This window comes from Dioscorea cayenensis, chromosome 1 (assembly GCF_009730915.1).
Source record: "Dioscorea cayenensis subsp. rotundata cultivar TDr96_F1 chromosome 1, TDr96_F1_v2_PseudoChromosome.rev07_lg8_w22 25.fasta, whole genome shotgun sequence".
NCBI classification, from domain to species: Eukaryota; Viridiplantae; Streptophyta; class Magnoliopsida; order Dioscoreales; family Dioscoreaceae; genus Dioscorea; species Dioscorea cayenensis.
The window spans coordinates 12134125-12149138 of NC_052471.1; the positions used below are offsets into that span (position 1 = coordinate 12134125).

A 15014-nucleotide genomic window follows, 5' to 3' on the forward strand; every position below is an offset into this window, starting at 1 on the left:
AACCTCCAACTGAGGAGTGATTAGTGGAATGGACGTCCGAAGGACAGGGGGTGGAGAACTCGAGTGTTTATGATGGGACTTATCGCCTTTATTAGGTTGTTGGGAAGGGTGAAGGACCAAAGGAGTTGCACTATACTCTTGAATGGGAGCCACGCTAGAGGGTGAGTCCCAAGAAAAAGAAATAACTGAGTCTTGAGGAATGTTCAGCGCTATGCACTCCATCAGAGAACCATGCAGAGCAGTACTTTTAATTGGAAAGGTCACCTCATCTTTTTCTTTTTCAGAACATTGGGTGTAACGAGGAAGGAACCTCCCGCGAGATCGCCCTCTAATCCCGCCACGTAAACCACTTGAAACAAAGAGCCTTGAAACGTCCTCCTGTTCAGCTTTTTTGACCGTTTGCCCAGCGCCTGCCATGTTAGCATTCGTGTGACTATGCGTGAACGCCATCACGACAGCACCGTATGTGACCCCGTCAGTGGGCAACGATCATCCAAGGTCCAAAATCTGTCTCCACCGGAAACTTATTAGTGATCATTTGAGTGTTCGAGGCAATAGGAATAGAACTAGTAACTGGTGTCCGAGCAACTGAATCTCGGTCGAGACAGGGATCGACCACCATCTCCCGTGGAGCATGGGAGGGTGGCAAAGCACCTGTTCATCCAATCACTGCCACTCGAGGACACGAGTTGGTTCCATGTCCGATTAACCCCCAAGCATAGCAGAATGTTGGCAATCTTTCAAACTGAACAAGAACGAAGACACGCTGATAAGCATCCCCCAGCCAAAAACCAAGCATAAAAGTTTGGATAAATGAATCTCAAGACAAACCCTGGCATATTTGGACATGGTAAGAGAGACGGTAAGATCATCGACCTTCAGAATGGGTCCTATGTGGGAAGTAATTGTTTCAAGGATATCACCATCCCAAAAATCCACAGGAAAATTGTGCAACTAAACCCAGATTGTGGCAATATTGAGTTTGGCAAACGCCAGTTCAAAGAAAGGCTTCGAGGGGGACAGTTGTAGAATAATACCATTGATCGACCAAGGTCCCCCAGTAAGGAGACGCTGCACAACCTCGTTAGATCCACAGCGAATTAGGATAAAACCATTTGGAAAATTGGAAATAGAAACCTCTCCAAATTTATCCCATTTTACCATCAGATATTGTTTTACCTGCTTGAATGGAGGCGGTTTTCCAAAGAACTTACTATACAGAGCATGCTGGGACTTCATGCGAACCCTAGACAATATGTCATCATCAACCTTGATGAAGGCTGAGGTGGAGTCTTTGATTTTGTTGAGCAGCTGAACATTATAGAGAGGAGAATTTTCCATAGTGTGGGTCGATTGAGAAGCAATCTAGGCCCAAGATTTCGCAGGTGGATGAGGTGGAGAGGAGGGCTTTGCCCCCGCTTGCCATGGCAATGGGGGAAGACTGTGAGGAGAAACAGTGGAGTGGAGAGGAAGCTCAGAGGAGAGGGGGAGCTTTTTCAGACTATGAGGCCTAACATTAACATGAAGTCATTTGTACCTATCGAGTGATGGATAATCAAAATGAATCCTATGCCGACCAAAGACAAAAATGCCCTATCAGCATAATCTTGCCTAGCATCAAATGTAGGATTGTCAACTCTTTTGAGTCAAAAACAAGTTAGCTTTACGAGGGGGAAGGGACAAATCATATAGGCCAAAATATATCCGCACATGGCACGATATGAATTGGTAATACATGACCAAATCTGGAAAATTAGATCTAAACCAAAGTAAGAAATTATTTTCTGGAGAAGAAAGAATCTTTAAAGGTGGTAAGGTCTATCTAGCTATCTAACAACATAATGGAATCTCTAAAGACAATAATGATCATTAAACTATCCAATAGTGAAGGATGGACTTCTATGGGTTGTAAAGGCATCTAACAATCTAATAGCGGGGCAATAAGGCTTCAAAAGAAACAAGGCTAAGATAATAAGGTTGAAGGACTATAAAATTGAATCATAATCATTAAGGAAAAGAAGAAATTACACTGCTATAGAACCACAGACCCAATTTTTCTCTCCAAGCCATTTTAGTCTCTCCTCAAAGAATGATCCTTGTTTAACTTAAGCAGCCAACAACCAAATGGTCTATTGGTATACAGGTCGCTAATAGAGCTCTTCACCGAGTAGTGAGAGTTTGATTCTCTGATGAGGGCACATTTCTGAGAGATGTGGGCTGTGGTTGTGTGCGAGTGGTCCCAGTGCCCATGTATGAGCAGGGTCCCCTCCCCACTTGCTTCACCGAGGCTTGTGCATGACCCTAACGATTTAGCAGAGCCTTCGGGTTGTCTGTTCCTCTTGTCAAAAAAAAAAAACACTTAAGCATTGAAATACCCCCTTTGACCTAAAGGCTTAAACTAGTTTTGTTGTTTTTCGTAAATTGATTGTAAGGATCCCATGAAGTGGAGGATGGAAACCGATACGCAAACCCAAAGAGTTTTGAGAAAAATGAAATACTCTTGTTCGAAAAAATTAAAGTACTCCAGTCATTCTTAAAATTAGGATAAATGGTTTGATCATGGATCATTTTCAATCAATTTTATGACTAAAAATCTATCGACCCTCGATAAATTAAGATAAATTGTCTAAGTTTATGATTAGCATGTATGTAAATAATGGTATGATTTGACTTTTTTATTTTTGTTGGAAATATATCATTCACATATCCGTATGCACATATGAAAAAAATATATATTATTGTTAACTATATTATATATGATTCGTCACAAAAATTTTTACGTTTTTTTATTTTTTTAAAACATGCTCGTGAAAATATATAATGCTTCATTAAATTTTTTTAAATTAAATATAAAAAAATGAGAATATGAAAAATATTCTCAAAAATAATAGGACCTAAATAACGTTTGCTATGTTTATTTGGGCATATTCATGTAGAGTTACTTTAAAAGTGTGAAATTCTCACCGAGGGCATGATTTGATTTTGTTAAATTATACCTTATTTGTTAATTTGTTTGTTGTTTTTTAATGATTAATAGGTAAATAAAAGATATTAAGGGATAAGAAAGTATAGAGATGTACTAATTGTAGTGGCTTGTAGATCTTTAGGATATATCCCTCTGTTATGCAACTCTGGACGAGATGAATCACTATTCCTCCTATAGAAAACCCACTGTGCATTTTATGAACTGAGCTATTCGAAGTCTAGTCTCCTCCAAATATAAAGCACCTAAAAAATTATATCTTTTTAGTTATTGATTTTGTATTCAATTTAAAGTTTTTGATTTTGTCAAATTATACTTTATAGATTTTTATGTCTCTAAATTTTTGAAGGAAATTTTGATATATTCTAGGGATTTTGATGGAAAATTTGCAAATCATAGTCTTTGCTCTTATAAATAATGATAAATGTCAAAGAGTTTTAATTCAAAAAAACCCGACACAAGTAGACCAAAACAAATAATTGACAATCCAATTTTGTAATGGATGTTTTTGGTAAAAATATTCAACAAACCTCAACCATTGCATAGCCCAATGGCATAACACAAGAGTGTTAACTATTAAAGTGGAGGGTAAGGGTTTAAATCCTTGTTCTGGCAGTACTGTTTATGCAATATTGATGTACTATGTACGCAGGGTAATACTGTTTATCTGTACTGTTCACGGTCTAGGTGTAAATCTTTTGTGGAAGAAACAATATACATGTCTGTCCCTTTGATAATTTCTTAAAAAGGAGGCACTTGTGATTTATTAGTAAAGAAAAAAAAATAACAACAAACTAATCTTATATAATGCTTATTTAAAAAAACAATATATATAAGTCATCTACTTCTTCTTATGACAACTACGTACATATGTAGACTAAAAATCTAGAGATTTTTTCAAGACCATCGGATCAATATCCAACGGTCAGCCTTCTTGTCACCGGTTCTTTCCAAATTCCAATCCCACTTTATTTTCTCTTTCAATTTTTTTTATTGCAAGCTTTTAGAAATATCCGCAAATGATGTGTTGTGTATATATAGAGTCCCATTTTGGGGGAACAAATGCATAGAAACTTGTTTATCATTCAAACGATGGATCTTTTCATTCAAATTTTTCTTTATTCACTAACTTTTTCCTTCTAATTTCTAATTTAGGGAATGTCCAACTTAGGGTTATCAATTATATCTAATATAGAGATGGAAAGTCAATTCACGAAATTTATCACACAAGTAGTCAATTAGTTCGGATTACCTATCTTTATGCCTTTGTTGTTTAAGAAGCACCACACTTTCAGAACAAAAAAAACAAAAAAACAAAATGAAGCATCGAAACCAACCATGCTGTTAAAGTTATTTATGAAAGTCTGGTCTTTTTCCATGGGGTCATTTGTAAAATTTCAGAAATACACCATCGATGAAACCCCCAATCTCGAGGATGGACGGACGGATTGATCTTTTCATTCGAATTTTTGTTTATTCACTAAGTTTTTCCTTCTAATTTCTAATTTAGGGAATGTCCAACTTGGGGTTATCAATTATATCTCTTATAGAGATGGAAAGTCAATTCACGAAATTTATCACAAAAGTAGTCAATTAGTTCGGATTACCTATCTTTATGCCTTTCTTGTTTAAGAAGCACCACACTTTCAGAACAAAAACAAAAAAACAAAATGAAGCATCGAAACCAACCATGCTGTTAAAGTTATTTATGAAAGTCTGGTCTTTTTCCATGCGGTCATTTGTAAAATTTCAGAAATACACCATCGATGAAACCCCCAATCTCGAGGATGGACGGATGGATCGAAGCGCAGGTTTACGGGGCTTCCAAAGTTGACCCCAGGTCAATCCCATCATGTGGGCCCATCACCGGAGGACCGAATCCAATCGTCATCGCCACCACCCTTCGCTCCCTCCCTGAATTCTCACCATTCCTCCCTACTCTCTCTGTCTCTCTGTTTCCCCTTTACCCAAGAAAAGTAACGAACTTCCGTTCTTTTTGACCTCCAAACCCTGATGCCCAGTGGTTTGTCTACCTTCTCCTTGCCCTTCTTCCGGGTAATGATGATGTCTTCATTACTTCTGTTTTTAATTTTGTTTTTGTTTGAAAAATTTGTTGTTGGAGATTGTGAGGGTACTTGGATCAGGTGAATTTGTGAGTCTAAAGTTGTTTCTGCTTGTAATTTTCATTAAATGTGGCATTTATTGCCTAAACTTGGTGATTTATTAAAGCTGGCGATGTTGGCTTGAATTTCAGAGGTGGATTGAGTTCATAGATAAGTGTAAATTTCGTGCCTTTATAAATTGTGTCCTGTGCTTGGCTTGAAAAATAATGTGTTCAGATCAGAGAGACTATTCGGTTTGAGTTTTAAATGATTGATATTTAAGATGTTCGATTGGTGAATTTTTGTTTGGACTATTACAATGATGTCTTAATAAGTTGAAGTTTAAGGACTTAGAATATCCACTAGTGGCTTGAGTTCATGGATGAGTGTAGAATTGATAAGTGCTTGTGCGATATGAATGCGAAGCGTTCATTCCTTATGTTGAGCATTACTTTTCTCAGGTTTTTACATTAATATGTGTGTTTTTATGTTACTTTTACGCAGGTAAGGCTGTGAGGCTAAGTATGAAGGAAATAGGTCAATGTGGATCATAATGCACCTATTTTGGAGGAGATCTTGCTAAGGTTCAAACGTGAAGACATAGGACAGGTGTGAGATGCTTGAGTGTGTGCCAACCTCCTCGCATTCGAGTGAGTACATCCATTTGGAGGGGCACAAAGGCAGTCACATTTGAGCATTCCGACTTATGCACATAGAACAAGAGCCCCACCAACGTGTACACCATTGAAGAAGCAAGTGATTCACGACGTGAACGTGTGCCCGTTTGCGTTACCCCGATGAAAGTATGGAATTGGGAAGTTATTCAGGTCGAATATTGTAGCGTAACAATGCGTAAATTATCAGTGAAAGACCGCTATACCGCCGAGAAATCAGAGAAATAGAGAATCCACACGGGCATCTGGAAATTATCCACGCCCGTGTGGAAATTTCGCACGGGCGCATGTACCGTCCACGCCCGTGGAGTTGCCCGATTCCAGCCCTATTTAAAGCCAATTCAGTCCCGATTTTGGTATTCTTTTCTCCATCTTTTCTCCAACTTGCGAGAGGGCTTCGGCTAGGGTTTCGAGGGGTATTGGCCAAGGTTTTGGAGAGGTTCTACGGCTCCGACATCGTGATTCCATTAGGAAGAAGGTTGGTAGGGGAGCTTCGATCGAGGCGTATCCTATACCGGACGAAGGAATCCTTGGACGATGAGTAGAGGACTTTCCACAAAACCATCGACACGGCTATCGAGGGGGTTTCTTTATGGATTCATTGCTTTTACATTCTATTTCTTTGATTGTACTTAGCTTCATGGAGAGCTAAACCCCTAGTGGCTACTTGGATGATTGTGAACCCTAGGATGTATTCGTTTCTTTGAACTTCTTTATTATGCTTTCAATAAATTGATGTTTATTGTGAGTTCCAACCTTGAATGCTTGATTGTATGAACATTTCCCCTAGAGTGACACTAGGGTTGAGAGTTCTTGTTGGTAACCTTGTGAGTGAGTGACACACCACGAGCGTTAGACAAAGCAAGGTTGGAGAGGGTTGAGAGGGTGAGTGGAGAGGTACAGGAGCGTCCCCTTTCCCTCCGACGTGATAGATTCTACCTCCGTTCCTCGAGTTCTTTGCGGCCATAATAGAGTGAATGGTCTAAGGGATGAACCTCCACTGGGGCCTAGTTGCGCGTGAAATGGAGCGAAGCGTCGAGGTGATCTTAGTATCTAGTTGCTATGTGCTGCTTGTTTAATAACCAACCATATATAAACGCAATTGTTTGACTAATAATATTTGCATATTTATTTCTGAAGCTACTTAATGAAGAACAAAGCAACTGCTGCATAGGTCTACGACACTTTGAATTTCTGAATTTTTTTCACAGTTATCGAAAGGCTTTGCGGATGATGAGATATGCTGATCACCATGGGTTTCCCATAATCACTTTTATTGACACACCTGGTGCATTTTCCGATCTCAAATCTGAAGAGCTTTGTCAAGTATGTTATACCATGCTTGTATTTGCTTGTTTGCAAATTTTCTTTTGTTGTGAATTGCAAATCTTCTTTTGTTGTGAATTTTAGTTGTGATGTGGCAATTTGTTTGATATGATTAACTGACAGGGAGAGGCAATAGCTCACAATTTGAGGGAAATGTTGGTCTAAAGGTTCCAATTGTGGCGATTGTTATTGGTGAAGGTGGATCTGGCGGTGCTCTTGCAATTGGCTGTGCAAACAAATTGTTCATGTTGGAGAATGCTGTCTTCTTTGTTGCAAGGTTAAATATCTTTTACCTAAGTTCTTCAACATATGAAATGTGCTTGGGTTTATGTTTTTTTCCATCATTTCATTCCTTCAAATCAGGATCCTGGTCCCCGTTTCTTTTATTCCTATTGCTTAAAACATTACAATATCGGTGATGTGAGTTGGTAAATATCTTGATAAAAGGTATATTTTCTATCTACTCATCGTTTTTATTATCTTTTTCCCTCAGATCTTAGTAATTCTACTGAAATTCCAAACTGATGCTGATTTTTGATGATGCCTCCAACACTCTCATTGTCTTTTGTGATATATTGCTTTACCAACCTTGATTTGTGAGAGATTGTCCATGTGAATGCTGCTTTGGCTTCTAGTTTGTGAGAAGGTTGATATGAAACTAGACACATGATCTGATAAAATATCTATTACTACTAACTTTTAGCTTGAATTGTTTCTTTATAAATTTCTAGATATGTTTAACATTTCCACAGTAGAAAATTTATTTGTTAATCTTTTCTATTGTGTTCAGTCCAGAAGCATGTGCTGCCATTTTGTGGAAGACTTCCCAGGCAGCTCCTAAGGTACATGGATGGTTGCAGATGTATGACCCTTGACGTTTGTTTTTATGTATTAAAGTCCTTTTCTGGTTTGACAGGCAGCAGAGAAACTGAAGATCACAGCAGCGGAACTATGTAAGATCAAAATTGCAGATGGAGTTATTCCAGTAAGTTCAGATAATCTAAATGTTTCTTCAGAATATTTTATTAATAGGTCTGTCTATTAGGGTTTAAAAGTTATCTTTATTTTGAGATTTTGCTGAATAAAAAAAAACTCACTGGAAACTTCTTTCTTTTGAAAGCACAATGGCGAAATGTAAACTAATTTCTTTAATCACCTACACTCCATTAATGATTGACTCCTGAATAAATAATGATTCTGGTCTTAGTGTTTGAAACCAGGCTTGATTTCAGTACTTGGATATTCCTGCCAATGAGGGATATGAAACTCCAAAAATGATGGGGGATATCTTTGTTTATATGTTGTGAAGTTCCTGTTTAATTTTAGTACAGGATAATTTATGCTCTATGTTTTTATTGAGCATATTAGTCAATGGCTTTAATATCAATGGTTACAGGAACCACTAGGTGGAGCACACACTGATCCATCTTGGACTTTGAAACAAATAAAGGCTACGATCTCAAAGGCAATGGAGGTATGTCCTCTTCTATCTTCACATCTATTGAAAAGGATTATTAGTCCAAAGCTACCTGATTGGCTTCTTTCTATCTTTTATATTCCTCAAGAGGTGATAAATTAGAATACATGGTGGTAGTTTGTGGCCATTTTATAAGACAATTTACCCTCCTTTAGCAGCCTAAAGAGGTGTTTCTGCCATGTTTGTGGGAATATGACTAGAGTGTGTCTTCTCTTATGCAGGAGCTTGGATAAATGGATGTCGATGCTTTACTTAATCATAGACATCTTAAGTTCCATGCACTTGGGGGGTTCCTTGAAGGTGCTGTGGTGGAACCAGAGAGGAAGCGTAACATGAAGAAGAAGGAAGCTGACATTTCTAAAGTTACTGCTGATATAGAAGTGAAAATTGGGAACCTCAAGAAGACAGCAATTGAGGCCAAGGATAAATCTCTAGGTCCTACTATACACGATGAGGCTATAGAGAAGCTAAGACAAGATGTCGATAAAGAAATCACCAATGCTTTCATTGCAATGGGCCTGCAAGAGAAGCTGGAGGCTGTCAAGATGGAGCTCTTCAAATTCTCCTCAAACGCAAAGGATCAGACCTTTAATCCTGTATTGAAAGAAAAGGTTGATCGGCTATTTCAAGAGTTCAACCTCAATCTTTCCCGCCCAGGATCATTCCTTGGTTTAAAGCAGAAGCTTCAGACATTGTCAGAGGCTGGCAGGTTGGTGGACCAGAGGAAGAAGGGCGACACACTAAAGAAGGTGATCAACAAGAAACTCAGAGGTCAGGTAAAAGAAAAGATGAAACTGTTGAAATTGGCACGCAACTGTTGGTGCTGAGTGAGCGGAGTGATTGCAGGATGGTGTGGCACGACCATTAGTTCTTCGTAGAGGAATGGAGGGGTTCCATACTTTAGCCTGGTTGCGGGATGGTCGTGAGGTTCACAGCATGGTGTTAGAGATGGAGAACTGCATTGAAGTTCAGGAGAAACATAGATTCATGAAAATGGTGCTTGATTGGTTAACATTATATTATAGTATCTTAGTTAAGGTTATCACCCAATCTGGAGGGGTTTAATGTGTTAGTGTTAACCAATGGGATGCTTAGGAGTGTGTTACTTTTTGCTTTATCTTTTGACTATATAATGTAAGTTGAAGTCCGGCTCTCTAATTGGCTGGAAACCCAGGAGAAAACAAGTCATATCTTGTGTTTTTCATTGACTAATATACTATCTCTTCTTCTCTCTTACTTTCATCATCGTTCTTCTCTTGCGCAGCAAAAGCTCACCGGAGTTGTAGATTCCAACAGTCTGGTATCAGAGCCACGGTGTGATGGCGAGTGACAGTCATGTGAGCTTGACGCAGCAGTGCGTGCCCGTCTTCAAAGATGAAGAATACGGGAGATGGAGCTTGAGGATGAAGACTGTTTTTCAGTCTCAAGACCTCTGGGATCTGGTGGAGCGTGGCATGCCGAAAGGAGAAGATGAAGCTAAAGAGAAGGAGAGTAAGAAGAGGGATGCAAAGGCCTGGTGCCTCATCCAGCAAGCAGTTGATGGGCTAGTTTTGGACAGGATAGCAGAGGCCGAGACTGCACATCAAGCGTGGGAGATTATCAAGAAGCAGCATCAGGGTTCTTCGAAGATGGTGTCTGTGAGGAAGCAAGTACTTCGCCAAAGCTTTGAAACCTTACAAATGGAAGACAACGAGAGTGTGCAAAGCTATTGGGGAAGGGTCGTCACAATAGTGAATCAAGTGAGACGGCTTGGGCACAAGCTTTCGGAGGCTGAGGTGGTATCCAAAGTGCTGCGAAGTTTGTCGCTGAAGTTCGACTATGTGGCTGTTGTGATGGAGGATTCCAGAGACCTGTCAATCCTTACCCTTGATGAGCTCTGCGGGTCACTCCAAGCCCATGAGTTCAGGGTCAATAGACTCGCAAGGAAAGCTAATGAGAAGGCTTTATTCGTGAAGGGTGATAGCTCATCGTCTCAGACTAAGGAGAAAGGAAGCTCTACATCTTCTACTGGTTGGAGTCCAACCAGAGGACGAGGGAGGGGGTTCTCTCGAGGGATGGGTAGAGGAAGATGGTCTAGAGGCCAATGGAGTGACTCCAAAGCTCATGTTCAGTGTTTTCACTGTAAAAAATATGGGCATATTAAGGTCAAGTGTCGAGAGAGGAGCAAGCCCGTAGAGAAGGGAGCTTCACTGGTGGCTGAGGAGTAGGATATCATGAATGTTCTCAAGGCCAGTGTTGATGATGTCCCGACATCGAGCTCAATCTGGCTGGTGGACTCTGGGTGCTCGAGTCACATGACAGGACAGAGAAGCATGTTTACTAGTCTAGATGAGTCTCAGAAGATCACTGTTCGCCTTGGGGATGATAAAGAGATGGAGGTACTCGGTGTAGGCACGGTCAAGGTTGGCATGAAGAACGGAGAAGCTAAGCAACTTCAAGAAGTTCAGTTAGTCTCAGGATTGGCTCATAATCTACTCAGCGTGGGGCAGCTGCTCAATAAAGGGTATTCAGTGTTGTTCTATGAGAACAAATGCATCATCAAGGATAATCATACAGGCGAAACAGTAGTTGTTATTCCAAAGCTGAGTAACAACATGTTTCCAGTTGATCTTTCAAGGATTGAGAGGCTGAACCTAGCTGTAAACAAAGACACAACAACTGAATTATGGCACAGGAGATTCGGGCATATGAACTTCAGGAGTCTAGAGAAGCTTGCAAGAGAGAAGATAGTCAATGGATTGCCGAAGTTACATCTGTTGTCTCAGTGTGAAGAGTGTGCTTCTTGCAAGCAAGCAAAGGGTATATTTCCAGTTACAACAAGAACTAGAAGGAGTTCAAGCTGTCTGCAGCTGGTGCACATGGATGTTTGTGGACCAATGAGCACACCTTCACTGGGAGGTAATAACTATTTTCTTCTTCTTCTCGATGATTTCAGCAGGAAGTGTTGGATTTACTTCTTGAAGAGCAAGGGGGAGGCCTTCAGTTGCTTCAAAAAATTTCACTCAATGGTGGAGAGAGAGACATGAAGGACGTTGAAGGCATTAAGAAGTGACCATGGACGAGAGTTCACATCACAAATCTTCAAGGAATACTGCGAAGAGCTCGGGATTAGGAGAGAGTTTTCGGCCCCATACACACCACAACAGAACGGGGTGGTGGAACACAAGAACAGAACCATTGTTGAGATGGTTCGATGTTTGCTCAAAGATGGAGGCTTGTCAACTGAATTATCGGCGGAAGCCGCTGCAACCTCAGTGTACCTAATCAACAGGTCTCCCACCTATGCATTGGAGGGAAAACACCATACGAGGTGTGGCATGGAATGAAACCTGATGTGCGTCATCTCAAGGTGTTTGGAAGTGTAACATTTGCTCTGATTCCCTCACAGAAGCTCAGAAAATTGGATGACAAGTCTGTGAAGTGCATATTAGTAGGATACTGTTCTCGTTCAAAGGCTTACAGTCAGATAATCCGAAAGCAACCTCCAAAGTGTTTGAAAGTAGGGACGTAATTATTCACGAGAATTCAAGATGGAAATGGGAAGGAAGTGAAGATGGACCCAGGTGATCCTTGTGGAGGATCGGAATAATTGTGAACACTTGGACGTTGATAATGTCGCAGTGACAAGGAAACAAGCGGGAAAGGAGGTTCTTCAAGCTCTAATAATGATGCTCATGGCTCAAGCTCTTCAGGAGAGTCTAGTGAAGAGTCACCACCGAGAAAGACGGGGACTTTAATCGAGGTATATAATTCTTGTACTTATGTACTTCACGTTGGTGACCCACAGGTGTATCAGGATGCCATGATACATCGGGAATGGCAGGAGGCCATGGACACTGAGATGGCAGCAATCCGGAGCAACAATACCTGGGAACTGACAGAGCTACCATCGGCGAAGAAAGCTGTGGGTCTTAAGTGGGTATACAAAACTATATTTGGAGCTGATGGTAAGATCCAGAAGCATAAGGCAAGGATAGTTGCAAAAGGGTATGTTCAGCAGTTTGGATTGGATTATGAAGAAGTTTTTTCGCCTGTAGCCCGGCTTGAGATGGTAAGGCTTATGTTAGCAATTACTGTTCAAGCTGGCCACTCAGTGTATCATTTTGATGTCCGCTCAGCATTTCTCAATGGTGAAATCTCAGAGGAAGTGTATGTAGATCAGCCTGAAGGCTATGAGGTAAATGGAAAGGAGCATATGGTGTATTGATTGAAGAAAACTTTGTATGGGCTTAAACAAGTGCCGAGAGCTTGGTATGAGAAGATTGATGCCCACTTCAAGCGGCATGGTTATAAAAGAAATGAGACTGGAAAAGGAAATTGCATTTTAATCAGTTTATATGTAGATGATATGGTGTATACAAGTGGCTCTCAAGTTTTAATTGAGCAATTCAAGAAGGAGATGCTGAGTACATTTGACATGTCAGATCTAGGAGAGATTAAATTCTTTCTTGGACTGGACATTTATCAATCAAGTGAAGGTATTTTCATAACACAAAGGAAATATATGGAAGACCTTTTAACAGAGATGAACATGAAGCAGTGTAAGCATGCTGAGGCACCAATGGGAGTAAATGAGAAGCTACCAATTGAGGGTTATGAGGAATTGGTTGATGTTACAATGTATAGAAGTTTTATTGGGAAACTTTTGTACATTGTGCATACAAGACCCGATATTTGTTATGCAATCAACTTTCTTTCGAGGTTCATGAGCAAGCCGTCATCGAACATCTGAATGCAATGAAAAGGGTTGTGAAATATCTAGCTGGAACTACTACATATGGCCTATTCTATTTAAAAGAAAGTTGCAGTGTCTTAGAGGGCTTCACAGATAGCGACTGGGGTGGGTCTTTGAGTGATAGGAAGAGCACCTCAGGGATGATATGTCGGGTAGGCACTTGCTCAGTTAGCTGGGCATCAAAGAAGCAGGATGTTGTAGCTCTCTCAACGACAGAAGCCGAATACATAGCAGCAACTTCACCGTCACAATTGGTATGGCTGCGGAGGATCCTCAAGGATTGCGGGATGAAGTGTGAAGAATCATCAGTTCTCTGGTGTGACAATCTGTCCGCCATTGCAATTGTAAAAAACCCAGCCTATCATGGGAGAACTAAACATATAGACGTCGATTCCATTTCATCCAAGTCTCGGTAATCGAAGGAACCTTGACAATCAAGCATCGCAACATCGGAGATCACTCGGTGATATATTCACCAAACCTTTGCCTATGGAGAAGCATCGGAAGATGAGAGCTCAGCTGGGAGTAAGGATGCTCCAATCAAGGGAGGGTGTTGGTGCTGAGTCAGCGGAGTGATTGCAGTATGGTGTGGCACGACCATTAGTTCTTCATAGAGGAATGGAGGGGTTCCATACTTTAGCCTGGTTGCGGGATGGTCGTGAGGTTCACAGCATGTTGTTAGAGATGGAGCAATCGCATCAAGTTCGTGGAGAAACATAGATTCAGGAAAATGGTGCTTGATTGGTTAACATTATATTATAGTATCTTAGTTAAGGTTATCACCCAATCTGGAGGGGTTTAATGTTTTTAGTGTTAACCAATGGGATGCTTAGGAGTGTGTTACTTTTTGCTTTATCTTTTGACTATATAATGTAAGTTGAAGTCCGGCTCTCTAATTGGCTGGAAACCCAGGAGAAAGCAAGTCATATCTTGTGTTTTTCATTGACTAATATATTATCTCTTCTTCTCTGTTATTTTCATCATCGTTCTTCTCTTGCGTAGCAAAAGCTCACCGGAGGTGTAGATTCCAACAGCAACAAGGTTGCAACAGGCGAGAAACTGGGTGAGGATTTCATTAAGGCGGTGAACAAGGTGAAGCAAGAGCTTACGAAAATGCTTAAATCTGTCAATCTCGAAGTAATGGGCTTGAGTAAGAAAGCAGCTGCAACTGCTCCACCAGGATTGGAAGAGAAGCTCGAGAAGGCTGATGAGGTGATCAAGAAGGAGATAGAGAAGGCCGTTGATTTGGCAGGTATAAGAGAGAAAATAGAAGAGTTGAAAGCTGAGGTTGTGAAGGGTTCAAACAAGGAAAAGGTTGAGGAATTGGCAAAGGATATACAAGAAGGAATTGTTGTTGTCATTGATTCAGGTGAGTTGAAGAAGAAAATTGTGACTACTGTTGGCTTGCCAGAGCAAGCCGTTGTTGGTTCTGATAATGGCAGATCATCAACAGAGTTACCAGAACAAGCAGGATTTCATTCGGAATAATGGTCAGGGAGTACTGCAAATTGTTTTCAAGCCATTGTAGTATATTCATTTTCAGATATTGTTGTCTTCTTTCTTGATTTTAGTTGTTGTGATAGAATAGTGGGAACCATGCAATGTATCCGTAAATTCCTTCCTGTTCCGTGTCTGGATTTTCATGAAAATAATGAGATTCTCTTGTAGGTATGCTTTTTCTTCTCTATCGAGTGCTGGTATCATACTCGCCTTTGTA

The 15014-nt window shown here is 40.4% G+C and overlaps 1 pseudogene; it reads left to right on the forward strand.

Moving 5' to 3' along the window:
* The first annotated feature begins 4770 nt into the window (after positions 1 to 4770).
* LOC120252671 lies at positions 4771 to 14785 on the forward strand (annotated as a pseudogene).
* Positions 14786 to 15014: the final 229 nt, after the last annotated feature.